Below are 15,441 nucleotides of genomic sequence, written 5' to 3'. Positions count from 1 at the left end.
TAACTCACTAAAGCTATTTGAGTCTGTTTGTCTGATGATGTGCTTCTTTCCCCTGTCCTTGTCCTGCAGGATAACATCCTTATTTGCCCAGTGCCCAGACTTTCACCCTTCTCACCCATACTGTCCCCATCATCATCATTGCACTGAAGGACTCCACCACCCTCCCTTCACAGTCCTGACACCTGAGAAATTGCCATCATGAAAGGAAAATAAACTTCTCAAGGGGAAAAAGTGACTACACCAAAACCTCACTCTCATCCCTCAGAGGGCTGCTGTAAGCTGTCGGAATTCTAAACCTCCCCTCCTCCATGCTCTTGTCACTTTGACAGACACAGACATACCTATAATGCTTCCTCTACACCACCGCCCTTCCAACCAGTGCTCCCATAATGCCAGAAGATACCACAAGTGCACCTGCATTTACATTTTGGCCACAGGCGAGGGGAACCCAGAGCTGCTCACGCAGTGCTTACCCTGGCTCTTGTACAGCTGCGTGAGGGAGCTGAGCAGCTCCTCCACTGCCACCGGTCTGTACATAACACACCCTGACACACAGCAGCTGTTGGCCCCGTGGACCATGTCACAAATTTGCACGCCCATATGTTGGCAGCTCAAGCAGTACAGACCCACACCTTGGTTTGCAGGATTCAAGAAGCAGCTCATCAACTCTCCCAGTACACACCTGCTCCCTGGCAGACAATGTTCCTTGAGATTCCTGGTGTCCTACTGCTGCACCAGAGGCGAGTGCTCAGTGTCAGTTGTTCCTAATGCCTGTGTGCATCTCCCAGCCTCGGTACAGTTGGTTCAATAGCCAATCTCTGCTGGGAGGCAGCTAAGGGAGAAGGAGAGAGAAAGAGAGGAGTGAGGGGGAAAGCAAGCAAAACAAAAAGAGAGCAACATGAGTAGGAGCCTGTAAAATAGAATAACACTGCCAGGCAGAGCAGCAGCTGAATTGGCTGTGACAGGCAGACCCTCTCTGCACCTGGGATTCAAACACAAGCTTATATTCCTGGTTTCTTTGGGAGACAATGAGTCCTGACTACCTGTCAACATGTACCCAGGAGATGTCACCAGCAGAAAAGGGGCCCCAGGTGCTCCTGACCCACATGGATGACACAATTATGAAGGCTGAGGTCACAGGTTACATTTCTCAGAGACGAGCAGTGAGGCGCTTAGAGGGAAAAGAAAAAAAACTGAGCAACAGCAGAAACCAGAGATCCAAAACAATGCATGTGTCATGACTTCTGGAGTTCCCAGAGGATTCAGGACAGCTTTGCCTCCTGCACAGCTCCTGTTCTGCTCATCTGAGGGGCAGGGGAGCAGTTAAACAATGTGTGCCTTCAGACAGACCCACTTCTTCCCCAAGTCCCAGCAGGTGCACAAGTGAAGACATTCACTGTCTTTCCTCAGCTTGCCAGCTTGCTGAGGAGCCATGAAGGACATATTCCCAGAGAGGTAAGTCAGGCTGTGCCAGGTCTCTTAAAAAACAATCTACACTCTCAGCAGCCCGATAGGACAAGGGTGTCAAAAACATCTGCTCATGTTCACCCATAAGGGCCCAAGAGAGGATCTCCTGAAGAAGACCAATTTCACCCTACAGCATGGCTCCCTTTCCCACTGCTGGCAGCTGGTGGACAGCCCCAAACTGAAAAGCCACCAGATGGTATTTTTAGCCTCCCTTCTTGGAAGGAGCAGAGCAGGTCACAGCATATCTCCTGGTGAGATACCCAGCCACTCCTGTGCCCTCTCACGTGTCCACACAAAGGTTCCACCTGTGACTCAGCACCTCCCCCTGCCTACTCCTCCTCAAACCACCTGCACACCCTTCACTGCTGCTATAGGCCAAGTAGCTGCTTCCAATTAAAAGCTGCTGTTCTCACCAGTTTTTTTAAAGAAGACAAACGTAACAGAAATTTAATTTACTCAATGACCAAGTGACAGGGTGTGGAAATGAGCCAGCGTTGGCTCAGGTTCTATTAGGAATGAGCTTGAACCAAGAGCTGTGGGAGAGGATGGGGGATCTGTACAGGAGGTTTTGAATCAGGGTCTCTTGAATCGCCACATCTCCCAACCAGATTTCTACCCTTGCCCACCTCCAGCACTATGTGTAAAGCCTCCTTCAATAATCCCCATACTCCAGTGAAAACTTCCCTTCCCGTCCCATCCCCACAGCCTGTAAGCAGCGCCTCTTTCCTGCCCTCTTCCCATCTCTTTCCAGCACTGCTGCGACTAGAGCCCCGTCAGAGTTGGCAGCCACAGGCCCATCAGCACAAACTGCTGGCTGAGAGAAAGGGAGAGAAGCAGAGGAGTCTTGGGGGCCCAAGAACAAGACAGGACTCGTGAGTCATCCCCTGTGTACCCACAGCCCCCGCTGGCTACCGCCAAGCTCCAGGAAGATGCTGAATATTCGATGAAGGGGCTTTTTTTAGATCTGCTGAAAATGGCAAGGGAAACTCCACTGACAATTTTTTAAAAAATAAAAAAGGAAAGAGAAAGATCACAATCTCATCGCCACAGCCAGGCTTACACCTTCCCCGAGGATATGTTAGAACAGCCAGGGGTGTGAGAGGAAAGCAGCCCATGGTGACCTGTTTCTGGCAGGCTGAGGGAAGGGAGGATGAGGGAATGGCTGTGTGAGGGTGCAGTGTTGCCATCCCCACTAGTCTGGATGGGTACAGGTGCACAGGCAGCCTGGGTTTGCAGGTGAAGGGACAGAGCACATGCTGAGAGAAAGCATCACCTGGCTCTGACACCTCTGCTAGAGGTCTTGGCATCTCTGCCCTGGTTGCCACTAGAAGACCTCATGTGGGAAAGGCAAAGTTAAAAATTGTGTTTTGCAGTGCCAACCTGTAAAGCAAGGACAAGGCTCACTGGTTGTTTTCACACAGTGCCACATGAATCATTAGAGTGTGGGGTGATAAGGGACTACATGGAGTCAGTGAGTCTGTCTGCTCTTCCCCCGAATCAGTGAGGCAAAAACCACCTCTTGCTAATGTTAGCAAAGTAGGCATTTACTCTTTATCTTGGAAAGCTCCTTCACATCAGCTGACACAGGGTTAAATCTTCCCAGTCAGTAAAACCTCAGCCCAGTAAGAAAGGAAGCTTCTGTTGCACTTGGTGTGCCTGTCAGAAGGAGATGTGCACAAACACTGTGTTCTAAAGCAGAGTGCTTGGCTGGGGAGGTGGAGGGGAGGGTGGGAGCCAGGAATTTCAGGCAGGGATGTGAAGCAGAGGTTCTGGGCTGAAGCCCCTCAGCTCATCATCAAAGGAAACAGAGTGCCACCAGGATGATGCCGGGAGAATTTGAGTTTCTCAGAGCAGCTGAGGGAGGGGAGGGTACTTGTGTGTGTGAAGGAACATTGAGGAAACAGGATGCAGAGATTTACAGAAATTACAGAAATTTTCTTTTCTCCCACTCTCCTCTGCCCTATCATTCTCTCTTCTCCACTTTTTCTTCTGGTCTCTGTCTCACGTTCTGTCTTTCCCCCTGTAAGCACTTGTTGGCAAATCTTCTCCAAAACACAGTTATTTTGAATCTGTGTTCCTCTACATCCCTTACAATATTTTCTCTCTCATTCTCAGTATCTTCCTTGCTGCTGAAGCTGATCAGCTTAATGATGATAATATTGAACATAGTGAAATGGCTTCTTTCACACCAAAAACAATTATTCATTGCTCTGCTTTCAGGTACCAGCCACTTTCATACCTTTCCTTGTCACTTCAGATGAAGAAACCTCAATCACCTTTTTTTATTCCTCCCTACCATATTCTCCACTTGAAAGGGAAGAACATTCTCTGTCATATATTTTTAATCTGCTCATTGAGAAAGCCTGAGATGTAAAATGGACTATTTTAGTCCTATCCCTCATTCCCAGTCAGATGTCACTCTTGGGAAAGCCAATCTCCTCAAGTTAGTGGCTTGCTAGTGTGGAAGAAGCAAGTCCTCCTGTAGTGGAGCAGCAGTACCTGAGTCTACCTGTCCTTGCTTGGGGTCTCCCTAGGTTGAACTAAAGCTGCTCTGAATGTTTCCTCCTTATTTTACTGTTAAATGGATGATAACCAGCCTCCAGGCTATCCAAGTCAATTATATTCAACAGAAACTGCAGCTTGCATCACCATGCTCATAAGACCATATCTAGATTTTACTATCAGCAAATCAGATTCCCAGGGCACAGGAAAAAAATCCCTTGACAAAACCAGGATGAGGTATTAGATGATTTTGTAAAGCTCTTACCAGGGATGGAGAGCCATAAAACAGACCTACTCTTGTCTTTCCTGCCCAGCTGTCACTGTGGTTTGGGAATTAACTCACCATGCTTTATTTATCATCAAAATTTTCAGTCAAGAGCCAAAACAGAGAAGCACATTTTTCCTCTGTAAAATGTACTCAGCCACATCTCAATCTCTCTCAGCATTTGCTTCCACCCTTCACTTGATTCACTTAAACCCCTTCACTTGATTTTTAAACAGGAGGGAGAAAAGCTTCAGGAGTTCCATCTGTACTTGGTAAAGGGAGGAGGAAGATACAGATTCACACCATCTTGACATAAAAACAAACAGAGAAAGGAGCAGGGCTCCGAGACAGTGGCATGGGGAAGACTCTACTCATCGTGCACCAAGGATGATCGACATGGGGAACACACTGCTGAAGGACATTGCCAGTGCAGACAGCCTGAGTGGGCATTTAACTGGAGGTGAGCGGGCTTAAAAGCAGAGACAGCACTTAAACCTTCCAGTAACTGTGGCAGCATCTAAGGTCTTCCAGGTGGACATTTGTGAAGTCATTAGGGATCTCTTATTCCTTCTTTCCTGCCAGACACCTCAAAAGAAGCACCACGTGATGGGGTCAAATGGGAAGCGTTCACTTCCTTCTGACAGACCTGTGCACTAGCTCTTCCACTTTGGTGGAAGTTACCTGGAGACCTACACACATTTACCCTGTTAGAACAACTCCATGAAGAACTTCAGTGATGCTCCAAATTACCTAGGGGGAAAGTGCCACAATTCCTGGGGAAGGGCACTGTATTTCAATTACATGGACATATTTGAGAGGGATTTTGGGTGAGCTGCAGTCCCACCTGTTCCAATTCCCCTCCCTCAAGCTCCTGTTGCCATGGCAATGGTACTGACAATTTCAACGCATAAACCCAAATTTGCATTTTAATGGAACATAATTAGAATGCTGAGATAAACGATTCTTCCTCGATAAAAGGTAACGTAAACGCCACATCTCACAAATATGCTCTACCAGCAAGTATTGCACATAGACACACACACAGCCTATACATCTCTGGGCTGTGGGAGCTGGGAAGTTGCTTTCAGTTCCTTCATGCCTAGCTGGGAAGTTTTAAACCCACCACAAAATCACACCATTTCCAGGATAAAACATTAGAGTTACCAGATGTTTGCTGCAAACTGACTGTATCACCTCCTGGCTGCTGTCTTCTCATGCTGTCCTCCCATGTCCAAGCAGGGTCACCCCGTATCTGCTGTCCCAACACTGAACCTTGAGATGCTCTCTGTATGCTGACAGCTCCCAGGGGCTCAGTAGCCCCTGAGATATCCCTGAGATGATACCCCAAGGACGACAAAAATCCTCTCCCTCTCCAACTGTCCAAATATTTATTTTCCTTTTGTTTTTAGCTAAATTTGTCGTGAGATGTGCTCTCACTTGGTTTTGTGCAATATGCCCAGAGTGTATTCTCCAGCTTTTGGATCAGGAAAGGAGCACTGTGTTAGCACCTATCCCACACTGTCAGCCGAGAGGCCAAGTAGCTACAAGAGGGCAGAAGGAGATTTTAAAAAAGAAATGTTTCCAAGACATCTCTCTTTACTTCAGCAGAAGGCAAGGAAAGGGAATGGAGGAAGGGGAGAAGCTATTATGCACCAAATATGAAATCAGAAAATGAATTTCCCCTGCCCTTGAAACAAGCTAAATTCAAAGCAGGCAGCTGGCAGGAGTGAAGAGAGAAAGAAAAAAAATTAAAAATAAAAAAGGAGACAACAGAAGAAAAGCAAACAAGTGAATCAGAAAAGCTGCAAACTGCCTGGAAATTTCATTTGGCTTTTCAATTGGGAAGTGAAATGATGTATACTTGGGTAGGGACAATCACACCTGAGAGAAGCTTAACGTAGCAGCAGCCCAGACCAGCTTCTCCTGACCTGGCTGAATCCCATGGGGTCACCCAGCCTTCAGGGGACTTCAGGCAGCTCTGCGAAGAAGGGGAGAGCAGAGGAGTCACCTCTGCCACAAGGCAGAGTCCATCTGCCTCATCTCACCTGCCTGGGCTGTGAAAGCAAAGTCACATGTCCTGCTGAGCAGCACTGACAGGGCACCACTGACACTGAGTTGCTATCTGCTAGTGCATCAAGTAAATGATGCAGAAGTTGCTCCTCAGAACTCTGTGGACTGGATCTGTCCATTTTTTCCTGCAGAGAGCTTTCCAAGGGGTCTGCTTCAAGTCCTGCCCCTTCTATCAGCACTGGCTAACCAGCCATGTCGTCTCTATTAGATCTGTATGATTAGGGCCCAGAGGGTTCAAGCAACTTCCTGCTCCTCCTTCATCATCCCACACAGTAGTCAGCCCGGTGGAATCCTGATTCCTCCTCCAGGAAAATCTTTTAGTGCTACTCCTCTGGGCTGCACAAAAAAGAGCATGACTGCCTCTCACCACTCTCACCATCCCAGCTAGCAACCCCATTTAATCGCTCTGCCCTCCTTCATTTGCCAGAATCAAATATTAATCGGGCTGCACTATGATAAAGTGAATTTTAATGTGCCTTGGCACGTGAACAAGTGGAGCTGGATTCAGCCTTCCAGTGCAGCATGCAGGTGGAAGAGCATGGCAAGGTGAACCCAGTGGAGAAGTCTCTGGGGCTCCCCACCAATTTGGCCAGCCCCAAAGGCTGCAAGTCCTGGCAGTTTGGATCCAGTTGCTGTCACATCCTCTTTAGCACTGATGCACGTGCAAATGCACACAGGCAGGCTGTGCACAAACACACACAGTCACCTAGAGCCATCCGGACCCCATGCAGTGAACTGGCCGTGAGAAATCAGCTGAGGAGCTCACACACTGCAAGTGCCATGGCACCGTCTCCATCCATGTAAGTACACCCAGGTAGAAGCTCACGTGGATGCTAACACGTATGTGGGGTGCGCCCTTACCCCAACGTAAATCGTGGTGTACCCAGAGAGACAAGAGGCCATCCATCTACACACAGCCAGACCAAAACGCTTCCCTGGGGCTGATGGCTTTCCACATAACCCTCGCTCCCTTGGTTTGGGTTGCCGTTGATTAACTTAAAAATAAAACAAATGAACTCTCCTAAATACCATCGGTGCCACTGAAAAGGTGGTTCATGGGACATTTATTAGTTAGTTACTCTCCCTTAGGACACAGTTTACAGGTTCTGCACAGTAGGGACTTTTCAAAGGTTGGAGACATGATCCTAGGGTCCAGTTTACAAAGTTTTAGGAACAAAGAGTGGAGTAAGGAACATAAGAAAGGAAAGAGATGGTCTTTTGAATTGGAGGAACTCAAGTGCTGGGAGCCAAGATGAAGAGATAAAAGGCCCACCTTGCACTCATGCCCCATATCTTCAGCAAGAGGGGCCCATGACTGGCTTGCTACCTGTCACTTGGCTTCCTTAGCAAGAGAAAAGACCAGCCTCTGGCAAGCCTCCCTCCGCCACTCTGCCCCACCAGCTTTGGGGGCTACCACGGTGCCTTCCAGGGGTCCTCTCCACAGCAGCCCTGTCAGAGAGGCAGCACCATGGCCACTTAGAGTACAAAGGTGTGCTGGGGCCAGGGCCATACATGGGTGATGGCAGATGGGACAGTAAACAGTGATCCAGGGCTGAACACTGATTAGCAAGAGACTTGCTGCCACACCGGTATGTGACCGACAGGAGATGAGCACGACTCAGACCAAAGTCACCCTAACGCCCTGATGACTATCATACAGGATAAGTGCTCAAAGGCAGTGGCATGGATTTGCACCCCAAAGCCCCCATGCATCTTGCAGGTTCTGTTCCCAAAACTTGTCAGGGATGGGTAAAACCTACAGCAACTCCACGTTTGTCCTGCAAACCTCTTTCGAGCCCTCCCCCTGCTTCTGGCAGGGCTTCCTAAAACTCATCACCCGTCTCAACACGCGTCTCTCCCGGCTGCGGTGCTCGTGCAGGTGAAACTCAGCCTCACAGTGACATCTAGTGAGGAGAGCCCTAGTGGCACCATGCACCCGTGCTAGGAATGGCAGCCTGGCTTCGTCTCCCGCTGGCATTTGTTCCCCGGACTTCAGGAGACACAGGCAGAGCAGGAGATGTGGCCCTGGAAAAGGCAGCCTGGCCTGCAGGGGTCTTATGTCGCAGCGTTTGGGTGTTTGGTACCCAGCACCTCCAGGGCTGCCCCTGCACCCCAAGAGAGTGAGAGCCCCCCAAGTACACATCAGTGGATTCTCAGTGCTTTCTGAAAGAGTGTTTTCTACCCTGTGCTGAGGAGAAATGGATGAAAAGGAAGAGGGAGAGGAGAGGAGAGGAGAGGAGAGGAGAGGAGAGGAGAGGAGAGGAGAGGAGAGGAGAACATATAATTTAGAGAGACTCAACTGCTGGGAGTCAAGAATAAATAGTAGAAAGTCAGGTTGTTGAACTGTCACCCTCCCACAGCCTCAGAAATTGCGGATCCTGTTTGGAGAAGCAAAAGCAGTAAAAAGAGACAGCAGTCAAGGAAACAGGGAATAAGACAAGGAAAGACAAAATACAGCTATTAGAGAGATAGAGAGAGAGCAAAGGAAGGAAAGGGGTGAAAAAGGAGAGAAAAAATTACAAAAGCAGAATGCAGGGAGAGGGATCTGGCACTACACTGATGAATGCAGCATGCCAGCCACAGGACAGTATCTTCCCTTGATCTGGGAAGCCTCACAAGTTATTCTGTGCAGTTATGAGCAATTCTGAAAAAAATCCCAGAAATCAGGAAACCACAGTGTGTATTGCAGCAATAAACATCCAGCCCTTCAAATCTGAAGGGACTGGAGAACAGGAGGGGACATGTTCCACCTTTAGCAACTGAAGCAGGGACATGCATGATGCAGCTTCAGCCATGGGAAGATCGGGCTGTGCCAGCAGAGGACAGAGCAGGCAGGAGCTGCAGCAGCAGCAAGCAATGCTGCCCCAGCTCCCCTGGCTCTGCTCTACACCAAGCAGCACAGACATCCTCTAACAAGGCCTGCCTAAGGCAGCAAAACCCGTGACGGCCTCAGCCCACCTCCTGTCTGTCTCCAAACCCTTAATAATTGATGACAAGCATAACTAGCTAAACTTTGCTGCATTCTGAGCCAGCTCTGGGGCTTGTAAACATTTTAAGTAGCATAGAGGCTGGGAACAAAACACAGATCCTTCCACCTTGTCGTCACTGCTTTGAAAGCAGCCATGCTCAGCAGCCACTGACATTCCTCAATGTCACGTCTATGCAGCATGAGGACACATAAGCTCTCAGCTCTAATGTAACCTCTTCTTTTGTGTATTTCCAAGCTCTTTACATGAGAGATCATTAATTCCACTGTAACCAGGATGAAATACATCCTTCCTGGAAGAAACAAGACTTTATTTCATCAAAGGCCACAATATTTCCAGAAGAGAGAACCACTACTGGTTTTTTTTACAAATCCCTCTAGTTAAAGAATGTTGTTCACCAAGCCTTGCCCCAAAATCCTCATTTCAGTTTCTGTCCATTTTCTCTGTATTCAGTGGGGAACTTTTTTGGGGTGAATTTCTCAGATTCTGGCATGGAAGACCTATATTTCTGACTAAAACACAAAAGAAAGCCACAAAGCAGGAAACAAACAAACAATGTAAGGAAAGAATAAAGAGTAAATGGAAAGCCAAAAGTGAAACAAAAGAAGGCCAAGTGTCAACCAGGGAGGTCAGTCTGCAATTTAAAAAGGAAAGATCAATTCTAGAAGCACAAAAGGGAAAAAAAAAAAAGTTAGGCTGAAGTCCAGAGGCAAGAAAACAAAAAACTAAAGTCAACAGTAACAGTCCAGTGGCTTGAAGCTGATTTTAAAGGAAAACAAAGGTCCTGGTAAACTTGGAGGCTCAGATGCTGATGTAAGTCTCATCAAACCCATCACTAACTAAGTTTCCAAACTAACAAGAGGAGATGCCCCAGAAGAGTCTGTAAAGACTTGCATGAAATAGCTCTAAACTTGTGGAAGTTGTGCTGATTCAGCAGTGCCAGCAACACAAAACCACAAAAATTAACAAGTCGGATCCCCTATAAGCAAGATAGGGCCCTAAATCTCTCAAGTTTTTCAATAGCTCCCACTGTGTACATGTGGCAATAGGTGTTGTTCACAATTTATTCACCTTCCTGCAATGCTTTTCAATCAGCCTGAAAATCTATAAAGCAGACTTGGTACTCCCTCCAAGCCCTGCCTTTGCCCCTTCCTGTGTCTGCCATCTGTTACACCTGTTCTCCAGCATTTAGCAGTTCCTGGTCCATAGCTCCCCTATATTTTGTTCACTAAGGCCCATACCTGCTCCAAAGGATCTTTATCATCTTTTCCTAGGTTCTTAGAGAAAAAGAAAAGCAACTACAGTAGGATAGGTTTTGGTCTTTTAAACTGAGGGAAACAGTGGCAGTGAGGTCTGCCACTTTCTCCCAGAGCCAATGCTGCAGGAATGAAGGAGGCGGGAAGGGCAGGAGGAAGACCCAGAAACCATGTCCATGGCCCACAGAAGGAACAGGGAAAAGTCAATCACTCTGAGCTCTGGGATCCTTCTACTCCTTCATCCTTTTGAGATTTAAGGTTAGTGGTGGGAAACACACAGAAATCATTCCCCTCCAGCTGCAGAGCTGTTTTGCCTGCTCCACTCTAGGAGGTGCGCAAGACCAGCAGATGCTCTTCTGAAGAGAATTTTCCCTTCAGGGAAAAATAGAAAGTATGAGGGCACTGAACTTTCAGGCATTTTTGTGAGTCTGGATGCCAAAACCCATTTTTCTCTCCACAAAAACCTTGTGACACCAACTCTGTATTATATGCAAATTATTACTAGCAAAGTGCTTTCTTCTGGTATTCTAAGCCCTGAAGAAGGACAGGTTTGGGGTTTTTTTCTAAATTTATGTTCTTAAAAATACTTCCTCTATCTACAAAGTGGGCTCTTAGAGCACCAGCAGAGCTACTGATGCTTGTTCTCTTCCCATTTGGAGCAAAAGAAACCAAACATAGAGGAAAAAGATGTTGAGAGTTGCTTAATCCTTGTGCTGCCTTATTTCCTCTGTATAGGATGTCTCATTCAGGGGCAGAGTTCATTTCTTACTACTGCATCTTGTACAGTGGGAAGCTGATTTAATCTTAACCTGCTCCAACATTATCCACAGAACCTGTGCAAGGCAGAGCCAGATTCTTGGTGACCTGGAACAGGTCACTGAAAAGTGAATGGAAGAGGTAGATGTCTGCACGGGATTAAAAAAAAAAAAAAAAGAAAAAAAAACAGAATAAAAGACTTTCTGTCAGTCTAAAATAACTAGATACTTATCCATGCAAGTGTATGAATCAAAGCATTGCCTAGTCCTTGTTTAAATTCAGCAGGCTGGAAAGTTAAATTGCTTTTCAAAGGCATGTCACACTGTTAAAGGACAAAGGTTCCTATGCACTTGAGGTATGGGGCAGGCAGTGATCCATGGCTCTTTGCAGGAACAGTGACCACAGCACAAACTGCTTCAAGTTGGCAAACACAGCAAAATATTAATGACAGCAGCATCAGGTATTGCTGTTCAAGAGAAAATACAGAATATGGGAAGTGGTAAAACTGGACAGCTGCCTAAAGCAAAGCACATTCCATAATCCATGTGTGAGGAAACATGAAGAGGTGAAAATCTGCTACAAATCAGCTTGAAAATCAGTCTGATTCATTTTGGAAGAGACAATACAGCTATATGTGTCCATGTGGACCGTACCAAGTGTTCAGACATCAGGATCCCATTTCCCAAAATCATAAAACTGGGTCTTTTTTAAAAAATCCCTAAACTAAATAAATGCTTGTGATTGTTATATTTTATTTCTAATGCTGCCCTTAGCTTCTGTTTTCTCACATCCTTCACAACATTCCTTCAGACTGAGGCTCTTACATAACCCCCTGAATCCAAAAGCTGGAACATAAAGTAAGAGCAAACAGACAGCTATTACGAACTGCCACAGACAGCAGTATGATTAGACATGAATATCAGTTACGTCTTTGCTAGCGTGTAGTACAGAATAATAAGGTGGAACAAGCTAAATCAGATGTCTTCCAAAGCTGAGAATAATAGGGAAAAGAACAGTTGCTCCAAGATGAACCAGGATTCTTATCCACATATTCAAGCAGGAAAAATTACCATTTTTCAATGCCATAAGAAAGCAAGCAGAAAGTGAACTGATAATATTCGCATATGGAAGTTGCTTAAAACTCCAACTGATCTGTAGGCTGGGTTATTAGTACTTGAAAAGCCAGCTACCCACTGAGGCATGAGACTTAAAGAAAGCTATAAAACACAAACATTAGCATCAGAAAGCTTTCGAAGACAGCTTAAATCTCAGAAAGAAAGGCATTCTCAATCTGGAATGCAGCACCTGTGGCTTTTGCCGTCCAAACTCAGATTATTCAGGCTCTAAGACAGTGATTTATTTGGGTGTTACACATTTAAATGAAGACGATTTGGCATTCATTTGGTCCCCAAAGTGCTTCAAAGAGCTAACCGAACTGACTTTTGAGGGATTGCAAAGTGATGAAATTTTAATTTTAGTCATCTTGGATGAAATTTTAATTTGAATAGAGGCCTTAAAACAGTATAATGAAATACTAATTTTTTTTATTTTTTTTTTTTTTTTTACTGATATAGACAAAGTCTTATAACATTAAGTTTTTAATAGTACATACTAGTCTGGAAAAAGCTATTTGTAGGGTCTGCTCAACTGCTTTCAACAGTGACTGAGTAAAAGAAAGGCATAGTTAAATGTATGCATCGTGATGACATAAGGAGCCATGGAAGCTCCTGCAAAGAGAAATACAGCATTTAATATGCTGTGCTCAGCATAAAGCAGATTTACCAGAAACAGGTAGTTGACTTAATCTAAGGTCAGCAGAGGATATTTTAGAGTTTATGACATGGAGAAGAGATTATGTGATCCAAATGCCTACATTCCACAGCTATAGTAGAAGTAACATGTACTATACAGGCAAAATCCAGTTCACATTAAGAGATGATTGTACATCCCTAACACAAACCAACAAAATTATCTTGTTTAGCCATGTGGGGAAAAGTTGTGAGCATAATTCTCTACTAAGGTCAAAGAGCAAAGGAAGGCTCTGCACCTCTGTCTGCAGGAGTGTGACAGGTGTTGGTTGTACCAGAGCCACCCAGCAGAGAGAGGGCAGATGCCGTAATCACCATGTCTGGTAAGTCCAAGCACAGCTGCAGTCAGAACAGAGTCAGGAGAAACAGCAACAATCGTGCCCTGAGAAAAGCTGCCAGATCCTGTTAAAAGGAGACCAAGAAATGTAATGTATTAATAATAGGTACGTGATTTCACAAAGTGTTAAAAACCCCACAGCCTACGTTAAACCATGGTCTTTGCCAACAGATCTAAACCTGGGGAATGGTCAAACCACAATGTGTGCATCCATTTAACTTCTTGGTGAACTAACCAGTTTCAAGAGCCTGACCAGACTCTGAGGTAGGAGACAATGCAGTTAAAGAAAGCGCCTTGCCTTCTTTCTTCAGCAAAGTGACCCCTGTGTGCTCATTAAATTTTATTCTGCAGGTAATTGCTGACTAAAATCTGTGCCCAGCCTTGCTGGTTGAAGGAGGAGTTGCCTGTATTATGGTTCCTTGCTACTAAAGGTATTTAATAAGAAGGGAGTCAGATTTTCTGAGAGACCTACACAGCTGAGAGCATTATTAATTGGCACAAGAGCAATGGAAATGAGATGGTATTGGTAATGGTTTACTTTTGAGGTAGAAAAGGGGATATGTTTTCCACGAACAGGATAATAAATCAATGCAGCTTCTATCACACTAATTTGTTAAACATCTTTTGCAGTGTTGGTAACAAAGATGTTATTGCATCAGATGCCTGCATAAGGCATTTATGAGGTTTCACCCTTCTGACACAAAGCATGCGTAACAATGTATAGGTGATCCTAATAAATGATACAAACGTTGTGTTTAATCAGTAGAATAAGCTATCTTGAATATACTATGCAATATGAAACCATGAACAACTTACACAGAACCTGTAAGTTGTATTTTAGGGGCTAAAAGAGAGTGTTTGACTGATGAAGTATTTTTGAAAATACCTTCCCCATGGCATTGGCAGCTATCATTTATCTCACTCTGTCCAAGATGAAGATAATCTGGGTATACAAGCAGTAACAACTTTTCTGCTGACTATAACATTCTCTATTGTTTTCTTCAATTTCAGCAATAAGCTATTAACTCATGGCTTGTTCAGTTTCTTCACAAAGCTACAATAACCTCCTTGTAATTTTGTGAGCTTTCACACAACTGGAAGGACAAATCTGGCAGGGAGTGAAAGCTGAGCAGGTTCAATTTTCCACCACCTATGAACAGAAAACAAGAAAATGGCGAAGTGTTACATACCTAGTGACTGTCCCTCCAAATCAATAAAAAATATATAGCTCATTAAAGGGAAAACTAAGAGTGAGAAGTGACATGCTGAACAAGCAGTAAATAGTTAACGTTCCCCAGCTCTGAAGCCAGGAATAGGCACCACACAAGTCCTGTCCAGAAAAATGTATTAGCACCATCAGCAGAAACTGACACAGGATGCCAGTATCCATCCAGGGCGGGATTCAGAAGAGAAGGAACAATAAAAGACAGGCATTGAGGTGACATCTGCAGGGGCTGGAGAACAATTTCCAGAGAATGACTGTCTTTTAATAAACCGAGGTTTAACTGTTATCAGTCCCTGTTACAGATCATTACTATGAGAAACAATGAGAGCCATTTGTATCCCTTTCTCCCTGCAGGACATGTCTGAGGGAGAATAAACCTCTTTCCTCCTCCGGTGTCAGCTTGTTACTGGCAGCACTGGCTATAATTGAATAAGCTTTATTCAAATGATAGCTAAATTTAGCAGATATTAGCATGAAGTCTCTAGAGGGGTGAAAACTGGAAAAGAAAGCTTTAAACAAATAGACTAAAGTAACCCTGAAAAATAGATGCAATTTATGGCAGAGACAACCTCTCTGCCTGATGAGTCTAGCACAGTTAAATCTGGATTTTGGGGCCTTACTGAGACAAAACATGACACCATCCCCTTTCCTCCTGGCCTCCTGTGATGACCCCTGTGATGGCAGGACCCATTGTGTTGTCCACAAAATCAGATTCATTACCCAGTGTGCAACAAGCCAATAATTACACACTTTGAGAGACTTTGATTA

This window comes from Corvus hawaiiensis, chromosome 4 (genome assembly GCF_020740725.1).
Source record: "Corvus hawaiiensis isolate bCorHaw1 chromosome 4, bCorHaw1.pri.cur, whole genome shotgun sequence".
In the NCBI taxonomy this organism is placed as follows: domain Eukaryota; kingdom Metazoa; phylum Chordata; class Aves; order Passeriformes; family Corvidae; genus Corvus; species Corvus hawaiiensis.
Note: the sequence above shows the minus strand (reverse complement) of the source record.